Raw genomic sequence first — 17,367 nt, 5'->3', positions numbered from 1 at the left:
ATTGGTAAAAACATTTCTAATGGGTGTAATCTTTCTACCCACCATAATATTAGGGCTGTCGATATCGGTGCTGCCACGCTCATAAAGCACATTATTATCGTTAGTACAGTATACAATTTGTTTTACCATGCGTTTTTCATAAGCTTATAGTCTTTATAATTGACTCATTCTCAGCGGTGGTGGTGTAGGAGGAGGCTGGAACCGGTCCCGGCATGTTTCTCATCGTCCTTCTTCTTTTTTATCACAGTTCGTTGTGGATATCTCTCTTCGTCGCGCTTGCTCTGATGTTAATAAGTTCAATGGAATTGTCACAGTTCAGTTCTGCTTGTCCTTTTTAGCCTGGATTCGATTATTCGTTTTTAGGCGAGATCACTTGTCCCTTCTTATACTGCTCAGAGGACCTTCAATCAGTTATCTTATAGCCATAGTACCATGTGCGCCCAGCTTGTCCGTTCTGGTTCAGGACACATGTACTTTTTATGATCGCACCGAGGAGCCGCGAGTCTTGAATTGTCCGACTTGCACAATTCTCACGCTTCTCTCCTCTACACCTCCGGTTCCTTCTTTGTCCATGAGCTGAACCAGAGGTTGACATAAACACCAAAAAGAACTGCGGATCACTTTGTCTTCCGAGGCCACAGGTTGTATCGCCTTGCTCCTGGTATCGTATGATCCGTGAACAGTGCCGGTGCACTTTCAGATTCAGGCTTGAAGTCAGCCTGTGGCGCTACTGCAGGTGCTGGTGTGCGCCGTGCCAATGATGCAGATCCATTTTTTGGTGTGCTGGCAAGTGCTGGTGGGCGCCAAAGGGGTACACGATTTGGTTTTGCGGGTATCTGCAAGGCAGAATTCGCGTCGGTCAGCAGTGATGTCGATTCTGCTGGGCAACGTTGGGGCACTCTTTGCCCATCCCCCTCTTTGGCAATCGTCTCAGGCTTTGTTTCGAGTTTCACTTCTCGTTTTGGCAGATTAGGTGGCTGCTTACTGGCAACAGTTTCTTTCATTTCTGTGACCGCTGTCTCTTTCCGGTCATCAGTGTCAGGCAAGTCTTTCAGTGCAGTTGGAATCTTCTTGTCATAAGTGGCATGGATGCACGACTTCCTTCCATCCACCCGTATTGCCGTCTGCGTTGCCAAAAGTACTTGATGGGGCCCGCGCCACCTGGGTGCTAATGATGACTTTCTTTCAAAGTTCTTTAGCAGCACCGAGTCTCCTGACTCCAGCGCGTGCCCCGGACCGGTGTATCTCACTGGTAATGCCTCCTGCACCTGCTGATGAATCAAACGCAATTTCTACATTAAAAGGCCACAATAAGTACTAAGCACAGGATGTTCTATCTCACTTAGTCGCTTTGGCTGAGGTGCGCACCAAACATTTGCCGGCCTCCCCATTATGATCTCGTATGGGGACAACCCAGTTTTAGCCTGTACAGACGTACGCATGCATAATAGTGCTATTGGTAATGCATCCACCCAACTCAACTTGTTTCCCGCACAAATCTTGCTAATCTTTGATTTAAGAATCCCGTTGTGCCTCTCCACAAGACCGACAGAACTCGGATGCCTTGAACTATGGAATCTCTTATCAATCGGGAGACCAGCACATATCTGTAATACCAGTGCACCCACAAAATGCGGTCCATTATCAGACCATAGGACTCGGGGCAAGCCAAATCTGGAAAAGTACTCCTTCAACATTACTTTTGCCGTACTCATTGCTGTGCAATCCTTCAAAGGATATGCCTCCACCCACTTACTGAATGCACATATCACCACCAAGACGTATTTCAAGTTTTGGCACCTCTCCATCTCTATGAAATCAAAATGAATTACCTCAAATGGCTTGGAGGGCGGGCCCAAACTGCCTGTTGGAGTCACTGTTCCCTTCCCTACATTGTGTTGCAAACACGTGATACAGTTCTGCACCAACCTCTCTGCATTCTTTTTTATGTTTACATTCTGCCAAACTGTAGAAAGGTGCTGTATTATTTTCTTCGCACAGATGTGCATAGGGCTGTGGGCCATTGTGACCATTGCAGTCACGTACGAATTTGGCAACATCCAGTTTCTAGTTCCCTTGTCCACCCAACAACCCTCCATATCCAACGCAGCAGATCCCTCTGCCCATCCCTGTATTTCATCGGCGGCAGCCTCGGCCTGCATTTCTTTGACAGTGGTAACTCCATTTTCTATCATACAGGGTACTTCCTCTGTCTGAACCGTCATCATCTTGGTATTCAAATCAGTGGCAGTTTGTTTCGCAATTCTGTCTGCAACTTTCCCTCTCCTACTTTAAATGTTAGTTTTTTATGTGCCTCGCATTTTTTTAATTTTTTTATTTGGTTTAGTTGTTAATACAACTTTACAATTTTTTTTTCTTACAAAAAAAAACAAATAAAATCAACATTTACTTTCAGCATATAAAAAGAACTATATAAAAATATAGACATAAAACTTTTTTTTTTTCCGGCGTTCCAGTACACTAAGGTACATCTTTTAGGAAATTCTTTTCGCACAAGGAAATGCTATGTCAAGCAATTGTATAGCAGCAATGCTGATCGATATTCTTCTTGCGCTGAAAATTTCACACCATATTTCATCATAGGATCGACTAACATGTTGCCATGTCATTTCTTTTATCAGTTTGAATCGATGTGGAGCAAAAGCATTACATTGGATAATGATATGAGCAAGTGTTTCTGTTTGAGATTTATCATTACAAAACCGACAATAGTTCTGCTTCTTTGTGACCATACCACGTCTTAACAAGATTTCATTGACTGCCATAGATTAAAGCGCAAACGCAAAATTTTCCATCTTAAATTTACAGACGGACATTTAATGAGATAGTCAGCCATACTACCAAATTCCTTGTGACCAAAAAGAAGTCTATTAAAATCTTTTAATCTTAGGCACTTTTCTTGAGTGGCTAGCCAATCAGTCTGGTACATTTTAGTCTTGGCTCGATTCAGATTTGTAATCAGAAGATTAATTGATATGTGTGTGTCAGCAAGGGCATTCATTACATGTGTCCTCCATTTTTGTGGAAATGAGTGAGTGGAGAACAAAAGGTAGTTTGCTAAGATGGCGAGGCTATCTCGCTTACTTATCCCCATAAGACATTTTCTTCAAAGACTGCACATTTTCCATGTAACTTGAGCGTGAATGGACAACAAGCCAAGTTCAAATCACAGTAACATTTTAGATGTGCACTTAGGCAGTCCAAGTATACGTTTCCAAAATTTTGCTTCAATGCCATTCCAGAACTTGAAGGTTCTTGCGAGCAGAGATTCCAAACCATATATGAGAACGGTATTACCTTTTGTTGGTAAAATTGATGATCGGAATGCAAGTAAATTTACCAAATCTTGCATGAATTATTCCGGCCTGTGAAATTAATCCTGCTAATTTGATTTGAATTGTTGTCTCAAGTGCATTTTCTGAGACAAAGGTGTTAAAATATACTCCTAGATATTTGTATTCGTCTACGATTTGTAGTTTTTTGTTACATATCGACCATGTATGTTTAGTCCGTAGAGACGATGTTGGTTTCCCAAGAGTAATAATTTGCGTTTTATGTTCATTCAATGTGAGATAATTTTTTGCTACATAAAGATCAAGGACATTCAGTAATTGTTGGAGCCCACTAGGAGTTTGAGAAATAAGGACTAAGTCGTCAGCATAAAGAAGCCAGGCAACAGTTTGATTTCCCAACTTTGGGGGATCAGATTGAGCCACAGCAAGGTAATCCGCCAAGTCAAGCAAAAATAGATTGAAGAGAGTAGAGGCGAGTATGCATCCTTGCTTGAGTCCCCTCTCAGTTGGGATTGGTTTAGATAAAAGGCCCTCTAAATTAAGCTTCACCTGGACAGAAGTGTTAGAGTGTAGCAAACTCACAATTTTTAACAATCTCCCTGGGCAACCATAATACGCCAATTTCCTCAAAAGTCGCACTCGGTCAACAGAATCAAATGCCATGCGAAAGTCCACAAATGCGACATATAAGGGTTGCTTTCGCATGGCATAAGATAGTTTAATTGCATTAAGAATGGTCAGATTAATAGCTATCCCGAGTCCTGCTACAAAACCGGATTGAAACGGGTCTCTTCGCTTACAATGGAGAGACCAATTATTTAGATCACGTAATACCAGCCTGAAGAAGGTTTTTCCCGGAACATCTAATAATGCTATAGGTCGATAGCTCAAGGGATTTTGCCTATCTCCCTTTTTATAAATAGGGACGATGATAGAGTGTGTCCAGGAGCTTGGAATTTTTTGAAGGTTAAATGATCAGTTGAAAAAGTGAGTACAAAATTGGAGCCCACATGTCGATGTGTTTCTTTAAGACCGCGTTCGAGAGTCCATCAGGACCTGGGGCTCGAGACATGCTTGTTTTATTAATATAATAAAAAATTTCATCTTGATCAAATTTTAGAGTAAAGGGTGACGATATCATGTCCGAGGTCTCACTCAAGGTTGGAGCAACATATATAGATGAAAAATGGTTGCACCAATCATTTTCCGACACTCCATTTATATGAGATGATACTTGCGATGCATTAGTAACTGAATTAAGAAATTGCCAAATTTGTGCTGTATTTTTGTTTTTAATTTGGTCTATCATAGCTTCTCCTTCTTTTTGTTGTTTTTTTATTTTATATTCTTTTATCCAGTTTCTATATGCAGTTCTAATAGCTCTTAATGTTTGAATCTTTAAAAGTGGAGATAATTTGAGAGCTTGTCTCTTTTGTGTTTTCAACAGAGCTTTCCTAGTGCAAATTACAGTATCATATGGTTGAGCTGACTTTAATTTGATGTTTTGTTTTGTGGCATATAATTGCATAAGATCAAAAGGGACCATTCTGTGTGATTCTACCGACATTTGAGAGATTTCTGCATATGAGATCCTATATGGTCACTATAGCATATTAAGGACTCGTGAGACCATTTTAATCGGTTTAGAGAGTTATTGGTTTCATATTGGCCCATAAGAGATTGACTTTCTATATTTGGTACTGGGGACAACATGATCTTAAATGTTAATGGGCAGGGTTCACTATATTGTGATGACTTGATGGCAAAATCGGTGATGTATGCAAAGAGATTTCTGGAGACAAAAATAAAATCAATAGTTGCTGACTGTTTTTGGCTATGCCATGTCGGTAATGGAGGAGAATCCGCTTCACTTGTGCCATTCAGCATAATTAGATTCCATGACTTCATGAATTTGTTCCATAATCTTATACGCTCAAGATCTTTTGAGGTTTCTTTGTTGAGAAGATGCAAATTCAAGTCACCCGCAATAACAAAATGTACAATTTCCCGCACAAGCATAACATTTTCCAAGACAGCTGTTAGATCTTTCAAAAATTTGGCAGTTGTAATGCCCATTGGATTCCAATATACATTAATGCAAGCAATTTTAAGAGAACTGACATAAATATAGGTGCATTGGATAAACGGGTTGCTGAAAGGCAAGGGAGAGAGATGAATATTTGCTAGAGAATTAGATGCCATATGCAGACCTGACATGGGTCTACATCTCAAAGCATGCAATGCTGGTTCAAGAAATATGTCGTAATTATTCCAAGTTGGTGCAATGGACAGCCATGTCTCTTGTAGAAAAACCAAATCATAATCGCCCAGTATGCTTTCAGAGTTATTAATAAAATGAGAGAAACCTTGAGTGTTCCAACTTAGCACCGACAAACCCACCTGCTCCTTATTTCGATCTAGTTATACTCTAGTAATGACATTTTGACTCTTGTGCATGGGTGTATTTGTTTCATTTCTGTGTTTAGGGATATACGGTTGGAATCTATGGGTAGATTTCAGGCAGGACTTAATAGGACCTTTGTCCTTGTTGTTACATGAGAGTACAAAACCCAATTCAAACAGCTCGTCCCGGGCAGCCCAAATAATGTTATGAATAATTAAAGACCGACACCATATAAGGACTGTTGTTAGATCCTCATTGCTAGGGAATTCAATCTGATCAATATCATTAGAATAAATCTCCCGCAAGGATTTCACATCCGAGAAGAGTCTGAGAATACTCTGTCGATTCATGTTGTATGATGTAGCTAAATCTTCTCGTGATGTTAAGAGCAAGGAGTGTCTATTTTCTACTTTTATTTGCTGTTTTCTACAAGACTTCGTTGATTTATCAGAAGAAGGCTTTGGGTCTGCCGCTGCTTGGTTATCAAATTGATGTGAACTTGGATGTTTTTTGAGTCTTTCATCTTTCGGATGGTTTTGCATTTGCGCTTTGGAATTTAGCATGCATAGGCGCGCGATGGACTCTTTAAATTTATTTAAGTCTGTTTGTGACATGTTATTATTAACAAACCCGTCCCTTGTTGTTTTCTCATCGGCGTATGACATTGAGTCAGCAAACAAGACTTGTTTTACCGATGGCTTTATTAGTTCACTAGGTATCATGCGTGATACAACATCAGGTGAATTGACAGTCGAAAATTTTGCTGGACCATTAGTTATGATCGGAAAAACTGGAGGTTCAAATCTACGTGTCTCCAGATATGAGTCAATTTCCTCCCTTAGTGCTTTTCTTAATGATGCAATATCTTTTGTCACTTTGGTAATTGGGTCACTCACTGCGTTTATCTTTTCAGCAGTGGTTCTCAAAGGAACACAAGCATATTTATTTGGAGTTCTAAAGGACAGTCATTCAGCCACTGAGCTAAGATCATTGCTAGAATTAATGGGCGGAACAGAAGATAGTGCACTACGAGCTTTATTTGTGACTGAGGTCTGTTGTCCCTCGGCCAGTTTGATCAAATCATCAATGGAGGATGATCTATAATCATTCCCACTGATTGAGTGCTGGTGATGTCTTTTAATTTCTTAGATTTTGCTAGAGCAACATATTTTTTAGTTATGAGGCTCGCTGCTGTTGCTGATCTAGAATTCGCTCTTGTTATATTATTGACAAATTGTTTAATAGATGGAGAGGCTGTCACTTTTACAGTTTTCATATTTTTTCTTTTTTTTACAGCTGTTTGTTTGAAACCCTTCTTTTTTGAAGCATTCTCACTCACTTCATTGGTAGCTTTTTTGTCAAAAACAGGGTATCGATTTATGTGTTTGAGCACACTCCAATTTTTTATTTTCTGTTTGTACCAAAGAACGATCAATAGGGGATGATAGAACGGACCCTTGGGGTGCAATTTTTTCTACTATGATACCTGGCACAAAGGGAACCGCTGTCTTGGAAATGTGTGAGACACTGGATTTATGCGATTCGAGACAAATTTGAGAGTCCATAATGATTTCTACGATTTGACAGTCTGGGTCTTCGATGGTTTGAGTGCTTGTGCAGGTCCCAGTCACACTTTCTTTTAATGTACAACTCGGCTTCTGGGCCAGAGACTCAGCTATTTTGTGTTGTAAATGAGTAACATTATTTATTTTTGCATTAATGTCATCATCTAAAAAGGACACCTCTGATGACAATTTAATTTGATTATTTTCAAGAGTTTTAACATTTTTTAGTAAGGCACTTTAAGGTGCTGTCTACTGATTCAAAGAGCTTCGCAAGAGCCATTAGTGCTATATTCATGACTTCCAAAGTCAAATTTTCAGATTTGGGATTGCCAGAAGATCTTTCAGGGCTCGTAAGAATATTATTCGATCTTCGTGGAGTTGGTGGTATATATGATACCTCCAAAGTCGATATGTCGCAATCAGGATGATGGAACATATCTGGGGATTGTGATAGTTTGGAGCCTTCTGCTCTGGCCGAGCAATACGAGTTGTTAGTCTCTAGGACATTTATTATTTCACTTGTTTTTTCCATAGCCGCAGCGGCTCCAGGCTGCACAACGCCAGACAAAGCATTTTTCAAAAGCATACTGTCTGACATGGAGGCAGGCATTTTAGAAGTTTCCAGATTCTCTTCTAAGTTTAAGTTGTCGTCTGATATGAGCACCGGCTCAACCCCACTACCTATTTCAGAGTTAGCCGGCACAATATCAATTACATCACTAACATGAGCAGCTATTACCGTCTGATTAGTAGGGAGAGCTGAAGTGCTCGTTCCACACTGCGCCCCAAAACCATATTTCCGAATGTCAACATTGTCCATCGGCAGATTTTTCGTTTTATCCTTTGTTTTGAATTTGGATCGAGCAGAGTGTTGAACAGGCGTTGAGCAGGTATTTACTGCAGGACTTGATGGAAGTCTTTCATCCGCCGTCGGGATCAGCATAGACTGCGTTTCCGACATAATTCGTAGCCGTGTGTTCGTGGGCATACCAGTTGTAAGACGATAAATATTGTTTCTTTTAGTAGACATGTTTTATAAATAACACTATGGGCCACAAGTTTAGTGGGCAAAACAGACTATACAATAAAACGCTCTGCCGCTTGAGAGCAGATTTGAAAGTCCCGTGGAGCCCCGGACGCCGCGGCGAAGCGGCATAGCGGGGACTCCACGGGGACAGGGACCAGCGCAAAGCCTAAATAAATATAAACAAACTATAGTTACTATAGTTCCCCTTATATATAAGGTAAAGAGAGCTTTCTTGAGAGTTGGTTTAACCTGCTGGTAGTTGTAGTCACGTCCACAAAAATGTTGTATGTCCAAAGAGCAGGAGCAGAGCAGAGTGAAGCGGCAAAGCAGGGACTCCACAGGGACTCGCTCGGGTGCGCGCGCGCGGTGCGTGCGGCACCAACCTTATAAAGGCCCGCCTCCAACAGGGACCAGCGCAAAGCCTAAATAAATATAAACAAACTATAGTTACTATAGTTCATCTTATATATAAGGTAAAGTGAGCTTTCTTGAGAGTTGGTTTCACCTGCTGGTAGTTGTAGTCACGTCCACAAAAGTTTTGTATGTCCAAAGAGCAGGAGCAGAGCAGAGTGAAGCAGAGTGAAGCGGCAAAGCGGGGACTCCACGGGGACTCACTATTTTGCATTTCACTATTGCTAGGCGCTTTGGAAACGTGAGTGCAGACAGCAATCGTACAATCAAAGGGCCATGTTGAATTCTGGCACCATGTGATGTCAGAAACCCTCTCTCAGCCCAGAGTCAACCAAAATTATGAACCCCTCCAAAAGCATACTGACTATCAGTATATATATTCACATTCAAATTTTCAGAAATCTCGCAGGCTCTGGTCAATGCTATTATTTCCATGGCTTGTGCTGAATTATAGGGGATTCTTTTACTTTCTACAACACTTTCTAGGTTAGTGATAGAGTATGCAGCAGTTGTCGTGCTATGTGGTAATTTAAAACATGAGCCGTCACAAAATAACTCTCCATCCGGCTCTTTCTGTGGAATATCACTTAAATCAACTCTTCCCTAGGTTTCTTCCTCAGTGACCATTCAGCAATCGTGGGGGGGTGATTCAGTATTCCCAATTTCTTTTATGGTTAGTGGCATTAATTCTGCAGGATTCAAAGCGCTACACCTCATAATTTGGATATGGGGCGCGAACAAGATAATCTCATATCTTGTCAATCTAACAGAGGTAAGGTGTTGCGTCTGTGTCCTATTTAATGGAACGTCTATGGCATGTGGCACCATCAGAATTAAAGTCCGCCCCAATACCATTCCTTCCGTTTGTTTCACTGACGCAGCAGCCGCCGCGACAGATCGCAAACATTGTGGTAGTGCGCGCGCTACAGGGTCCAGCGCAGAAGAAAAATAGACGCACAGCCTATTTCTTCCACCTTGTTCCTGTTCCAAACCGCCAATGCACATCCTTCACTTTCACACACAAATAGTCTAAAAATGTTCTCATAGTTCGGCGTACCCAAAACTGGAGCCGAGCATAATGCAGTTTTCAATCCATGAAATGCTTTCTGACATTCCTCATCACACTGCAAAGGCATAACCGCATCCTTTCTAGTTAAATTCTCTAATGGTTTCACAATTAACGCAAAATTTCCAATCCATTGTCGGCAATATGAAGATATGCCTATTATGGCTCTGACTCCTTTTTGTGTCTTTGGAATAGGCATACAAGAAATACTTTCTATGCGTTCTGGCGTTAGTCTTCTCCCTCCTTTCGAAAGTAGGTAGCCCAAATAACCCAACTCCTTTCGATTATACTGAAATTTCCTCAAACTAGCTTTATGGCCATGTGCCGCTAGGTGTGACAGTAGTAATACAGTGCTTTCTTTACAAATCTCCTCTGTGTCTGCAGCTAGCAATAGATCGTCTATGTATTGCAAGAGTACACAATCCAATTCCAGCAGGTCTAGCTGTTCTTTTAATGCTCTACTGTAAATACTTGGACTTTCCGTGTAACCTTGCGGAAAAATATCTACTGTCCTTGTCCACTGGAACACTAAAGAATGCGTTTTTCAAATCTACTACACTAAAATATTCTGCTGAAACAGGTATCATTGTCAATATTGTAGTGACGTCTGGCACTAGAGGAAATTGCGGATCTACTACCTTATTCAATGCGCATAGATCAATTATGAAACAGTATGGTACCTCATTACCTCCTTTTTTATAAACCGGAAGAATCGGGTGGTTGCATGTACTGCCTGTGATTTCCTCGATTACCCCTAATATCACCAAATCTGTAACAATACTCTTCAATCCTTTCTCACCTTCAACCGAAATTTTGTATTGGGGTATTCGCGGTAGGGTAACACCTTCTTTCAAAATAATCTTTACTGGCTCTATCTTTAAACATCCTACATCGTTGTCATGCATTGCCCATATACAGGTTGGTACTTTACTTAGTTCCCCTGGTAACACTTCGGACATGAATTCTGACACAGGGGCATCGTGTGGCCATATCGTTAGAAACACTCCGTCTGCCGTGCAATGTATAACAGAACCTAGTTTTTTCAACAAGTTTAATCCCAACAAATTTTCTCCACAATTTTCTGTTAGAAGGAAAGGACAATGTTCAGTAAATGGTCCTATGGTAACTGGGACTGGTTTGGACACTGGGTTTATGACTGGTGTACCTGCGAACCCTACGGAAATATTCTTTTGCCCTGACAGTGGTATATCCGGAACCAAGTGATGGTCTATTGAACACTTCTGTGCTCCTGTATCTACAAGAAAGTGGTGCTCCTCGTTCCCGACTCTCATTTCTACGTAGGGTCCTCTCTGATTCACGGGAATAGACACTGGTTCCGACCCCTGTCCTGGGCTGTCCTATTGGGGAAATAACACATCGTCCGATTTGTAATCATTACTATTACTGTAATACGTGTTTGGCTGTGTATCGAAAACATTTCCACTCTTCCCTCTATTTCCCCCACTCTGATTTCCATATTGTTGATTTTGCTGTCCCTGACTCTGGTTTGGGGCATTTTGGTTTTGGCCTTGGTTTTGATTACCACCGTTATTATGATGCTGCTGCATACTATTCCTATTTGGTCATTTGCTCCTGGGTGTCCTCTATGCTGTCTCCTCTGACCAGACCCATTTCTATTCTGTAGATGTGGACATTGCGCTCGCCAATGTCCTTCCTCTTTACAATATGCACACTGATTTGGTCCCACTGTTCCCCCATGCATATTCAAATTACTCCTTCCTTGTGCATTCCCTCGCCCTCTTTTATGTCCTACTACTTGCTGCAATAGTACCTGTGTTCTTATTATAACGATAATTCGTTCACCATCTCCTTCTGCCCCAGCAATGGTAATTGCTGCCGTTCATTATGCGACCCCTTTTCCCCCTTCCCAGGTCTCCCGATATCCCTACTCCTGTACGCAGGTGTAGTAAACACTATGACAGGTGCAGTAAACATTTCGACATAATCATTATCTAATTCATCTCTAAGCTCAAAAAGTCTATATACATGTTCTCTCACTTCTTCACCCCTCTCCCTATAGCGTGCTAATGCATTCAAATCTAACAATCGCTGCGGTGGTAATTTCCCAATTAGCTGTTTCCATTTCTCCACCAAATATTCACCCATGCATTCCAACACTACCTGTCTTTCGGTGCTTCTACGGAAGTCATATATCGAAGCCACTGCTGCCGTCCCATCATTCCCGTCTATATACATCTCTGCCTGTTGCTGCAATTCCACCTTCCTTTCTTTGCTGATTGTGCTGCGGGTTACCCTCGTGCACCCCTGTTGGTCAGTCCCGCCTCTTGCCCCCGCGGTTTCAACTTTAACCCCGGGAGGAACGGACGGTACCGAGTCTGTGCCTGAGGCGGGAGGTGCGGATGGGGCAATGGGAACAGGGAGTGTCTGTTGTAGGCCTGGTTGGCTAATAGGAAGTGCTATGCGCGCGGTCTGTGGCTGTGGGAGGGCTTGAGCTACCGGAGGGGTAGCTTGAGCTACGGGCGAGGTCTGGGCAATAGCTACTGACGTGTCTGGTCTTACTTCTGATCTTGGGCCTTGTTTTGTATGGGTCAATATATTTTCATTCGATTCATCTGCTATGTGTAATTCTTGTTATGGGTATATCTTTTCTATATTCAACTGGTCACGCCTACCTGCCCTTCTTAGACTCTCAGTCCACTCCTCCTCTTCTTTTTCTTCCGTTACTTCACCTTTTGATTTCTGCCTGCGCGCAAGCTTTGCTCTGCTTTTAAATAGGAGCATTGCTTCCTTTCTCCAGTCTTTAATAGTCTCAAATGCTGCAGGACGCGCTTTCTTTCTTATCAAAACCCTTTCCAGGTTATCTATCCTCGCTATCTCAAAACTACCATTAATCGGCCACTGATGGTCTTGTTGCTCTCTGGTTTGCCTATGCCAAGTCTCACAGAATATTATCGCACCCACTCCATACTTCACATACATCTCATACGCCGGCGTTCCCCAGGTGGTACAATTTGGCCATCTTCCAAAGATTGTCTATCACAGCGGAAAAACCCTGCTAGGGTGGACAATACCCCAGGCATGTTTCAACCTTCCCCCTGGTAAATCAACCTTACCTAGGGCGTTTGATTTTGCAAAGTCAACTCTCAACCAATATCAGGATACGTTGAATCGGGGAATGACTCACCTGATAAATCAAGTCGTCTCTATACTGACGCACCAAAGGACGTCGTGTCTGCGTTTCTTGGCTTCCGCCTCGTTTCGGGACCCTCGCCTCCTTGTTCTCCAGCCAGGCACGTCGATCAGGGATCAGATGTGTGCAGATCTGCAAAGGAGTCTCTCATCACTTTTACAGGGTGCCCCGAACACCTCTTGATCCCGGCTTGATCGTCCCGTCATCGCCGTTCTCTGCCTTCCTCAATTACAACGTTACGCGATGGAACAAGTGTGGGAGGGTCCCTATTTGGGTGCCATCTTGAAAGGGGCCCCTAGGGGACCCTGATGTCTATGGAAACAAGGCGAGTCACCACACACGATAGATACGCCAGACACGAGGTTGTATTCCCAAAGCTAGGGTTTTATTGCAAAGCAAAAGTCTCAGTTGGCCAACTCGGTCTCACGCCCCGCGACGTGTATCTGGCATCTTTCAGTTGTTGATTAGAACACAGCGCTTCTGTTCTTGGAAGTGAACCACATACGAGGGGAGTTGCATTCCGGACCTTGCTATCTATCAGGTGCTATTCGCGTCCTGGGAGCCGACATGCTCTAGCGGGCTCAGCAAAAGGGGGCCGTAAGAAAAGCATAATTCAAGCCTTTAGTGGTATTATTCTAACATATTCTTCCATATAACGAGACTGGCTGGCAGCTGTCCAATGATTAGATGCCCTGCATCTCTGCTTCAAGGCTACATTCGGGAGGGAGCCGGGCATTCTTCCTGGCGCTGCCTACGTTTTGTGTTTCAGGGAACTCTTGTTATCCTCACGGCCCTGCGGCATTGTCCTTTCACATACAGACAACAATGTTTCACAGTCGAGCAGTGTAAGCGGAAAATATACTGCAAAGCAATAGGAACAGAAAGCAATGAGCAATGGTTAGAAAACAAAATGGCGATTCTTGTTACATCAAAATGGCCGTTCATTAGCAAACTCGAAAACCTATATTTTGTCATATCGTGCATGAGACGGTTGGCCCACAGCCACCAAAATGCGTTTGCAGTTTCAAAGTAAAGGTATCCGTATTTCTAGACTGACAGGTGGGGGAGGAAGAGATGGGTCAAACGCTGTATTTGTTTAGGTTACAGGTGTCTCTGATGTGATTGCGATGTCCGTGGTCACTGCGGATGTCCGCGGACATATTAAATGCTGGGCGCACTACTAGCTAGTTGGTTTTGGGTTGTTAGTAGAGCATTGATTGTAATTAATAGCCACAATATGCAGCCCACATACCACAGTCAAAATGTTTGGTAGCATGGGTGTATTATGCTGCGGTGGTTGTGGCCAGGGCCTAGAGTCTTCGGTGCATGGCTGATGCACCCAAGACTCTAGGCCCTGGCCACAACCACCGCAGCATAACACACCCATAGAATCAAACACCCATCAAATATCCACAACCCAAAAGTTTGTGTACTGTTTCATTTGTAGAGTATGTATGTGAAGTTTTGGCTAGGCTATGCAGTTAAGATTGTAGAGTATGTAACAAGCACTGCAGCATAAGATACCCATGGAAGTACACAATTTGGATTGTGGTGTATGGTCAGATGTTTGCTTGAATGGGTGTGTTATGCAGCAGTGTTTGTGAGTCAATTTATTATATACTTACTGGTTGAATTTTTTGTGGTTGTATGCAGTTTTTTCATGACATCGGTAATTAGTCCAGATATTTTTTTTATCTCTGTGATAAAAGAAAAGATCATATGTTAGTGTAGGTAGTTCATAATGAGTTATTGCATTGCATAATAGACATTGATGTATTTTTTCAAACCTCATATTTAGTACTTTATAAGTACTAGGGTTCAAACCAGTGTACTGTGCAATTTTCTCAGTTTCTGTGTTTGTTTATTAAATCATTGGGTCTGTGGGAATACAATCCATGTTGGATTTAAAAAAAAAAAACCTTTTTATGTTGTGGTACAATATATTTCTTTTATAGTTTTCAGTGTTTATTTCTTGTTTCTTGCTAATCTTCTATCTGTTGGCTTGTTGCTGATTTTTAAGGCAGTTAGATACCTGTTGGTGTATTCTAATTGTTTATTTCTAGTTTCATGCTATTCATCTATCTGTTCGGTTGTTGTAGATTTTTAGGGCAGTTAGATACCTGCTGGCGTATTCTAACTGTATATTTCTTGTTTGATTTTAGTGGTATTTATTTATTCGTTTGCTTGATGCTGAATTTTGCGGCAGTTCGACACCTGTTGGCACATCCTAAGTATTTAGTTCTTATTACATTTTTGCAGTATTTATTTATCTGTTTGCTTGTTGCAGAATCTTGGGGCAGTTAGATACATGTTGGCATATTCTAACTGTGCATAGTTTTGAAGTTGAAGTTTTGCTTATGTTCATACACAGATTACGTATTAAATTTTGGTTTTATTAACATTAAGTAAGCGTTCACAAGATTTGCTGGTAATCGCTGTTTTACAGTAATGGTAATATCATTACATTCAAACCATCCACAATTCTTTTTTATATATGCAGTGTAGTGACGTGCATTGGTTGTGGCTCCTGCATGGTAGATTCTACCTTATGTTGTGAAGGTTTTCTTACCAAGTGATACTTGACCATGTGTGAATCCAGTCAGATTACAGTTGTTTTTGGTACCATCGGCATTGTAACGTAAAAGCATTACTATTACCTATTTACTATGTGTCTGTATTTGTAAGGTGGAGCGATTATCTGAATTGCAGGTAGTACATAATCTACCATGGTTTGCATTTTATACAAGTTGCTGAAATGCAATGGATTCACAGTTAGGTATGGATACATACACAAAACGTTCATTAAGGGATCAGTAATTTCGTATTTGTTTTGTGCTATAAGGTAGAGAGCTGTTTGGAACCATTTGGAATCTTCATTGTCTTCTATTTTGTAAATTATGTCTACAGTTTTTGTGCTACTTTTATAGAAAGTCCTGCGGCAACACGCGCACACATGGTTTGGTACTTCAGTGGATGTAGTTTTAAACTTTAGTATTTTTTTTGTATGTGTGTAATAGAAGGTTGTTATTTGTACAGTAGTTGCTAGTTTTTGTAAAGCTATTGCATTTTGTAAGTTGCTTTCACTTTCAAAATATTTTCTCTGGATATGCTCTATTTCTTCGAGTAGTTGTTTGGCTGTATCATGTAGAAGATTGTTATTTAAATTGGCTAGTGCTAAAGCAGGACTTTTAGAATAGTAGAGTTTATGGACCAGCTTTCTTATAATTGAATGATGTGTTGATATCATTTTCATAAAATGCACGCTAATGAATGCCCTTGTATTCCTGTGTATTTGTGCACAGGACAGGCATCCATATTTTGTAGTAGTTTCATTTTTTGCAGTAGTTTCATTTTGAATATGTCTTTGCTTTTTACATACTGATTGAGGAACTGGCGTAAAGATTTGAAAGAATTTTTGGCAATGTTACACATTGTTGTTGACGGCCATTTGTAGACTGGACGTTTTGGTTCAGTAGAATGGAGAGGTGATACTGAGTTTTCTGGGGATATTTTTGTGAGCAGAGTTTCTTGTTCCATAATGGTGTTATTACATTTTTCATACCCTCATCCACTGCGATGTATGGCAATTGGGTTTGTTTGCTTTTGTTTATATGCTTCTTCATTAAAATATGGTTCTGTGCTCGTGGTGTGACTCCATTCACCTCCACAGATGTTTAAGAAGATATTTTTGTTGATATTCCATTCATTGAGCAGTCATTTTTGTAGTTTAGTAGTTATTTTTGTTAGTGGTTTCTAAACTAAAATAAATAAAATTCGTTTTGAGAAGTATTGCACTGTCTATGAGAGTTTCTAGGATTAATTTTCTACGGTAGGTTTTACGGGTTGTGGATGATTTTTCTCCTGTTTTTATAAGGTTCTGAAGGACTCTGTGGCAGAATATTTTTTGTAAAATATTTATTTGGTATGGTTACTTGCCACAACATCAAGATTTATAGGTGCAGTATTAACAGTAGTGGTAGCTGCAGTGTTGTTAATCACTTTCTGTTTCGTTTTACTTTTGATAGAGGAGGCACAGTTTCTTTACTGGAAGCTTGTTTTGTTTCACTTAATGACTGTATTAGTTGTTTTGTTTGAACTTTTGTGTACAAAATCTGCTAGGGATGGATGCTTATTTTGGACACTTTTATTTTGATTTGCTCTACTTCTGCGTTGCTTTCTATGGAGTTGCTTTTTGGTAGGCATTCTTTGGCGTCTGTTGGAGAAAAAATAAAGTGTGGTTTGGGCTGTTGTGCAGTGTATACGTGCTTTGCGCATGAGTGTCTGAGTATGATGGTAAGGATGTTTGTGGAGGTGTGTGATTGTGCAATGGGCAGCTACATCAAGTTGGGAAGGCTATTCGTGTATGTGTGTGTTACTATACTGGGCTTCAGATGACAATATAAAGTAT

Source organism: Ambystoma mexicanum, chromosome 9 (assembly GCF_040938575.1).
Source record: "Ambystoma mexicanum isolate Mex_15411 chromosome 9, UKY_AmexF1_1, whole genome shotgun sequence".
Lineage (NCBI taxonomy): Eukaryota > Metazoa > Chordata > Amphibia > Caudata > Ambystomatidae > Ambystoma > Ambystoma mexicanum.
The sequence above is the reverse complement of the archived record's forward strand: the minus strand, read 5'-3'. Positions refer to the sequence as shown.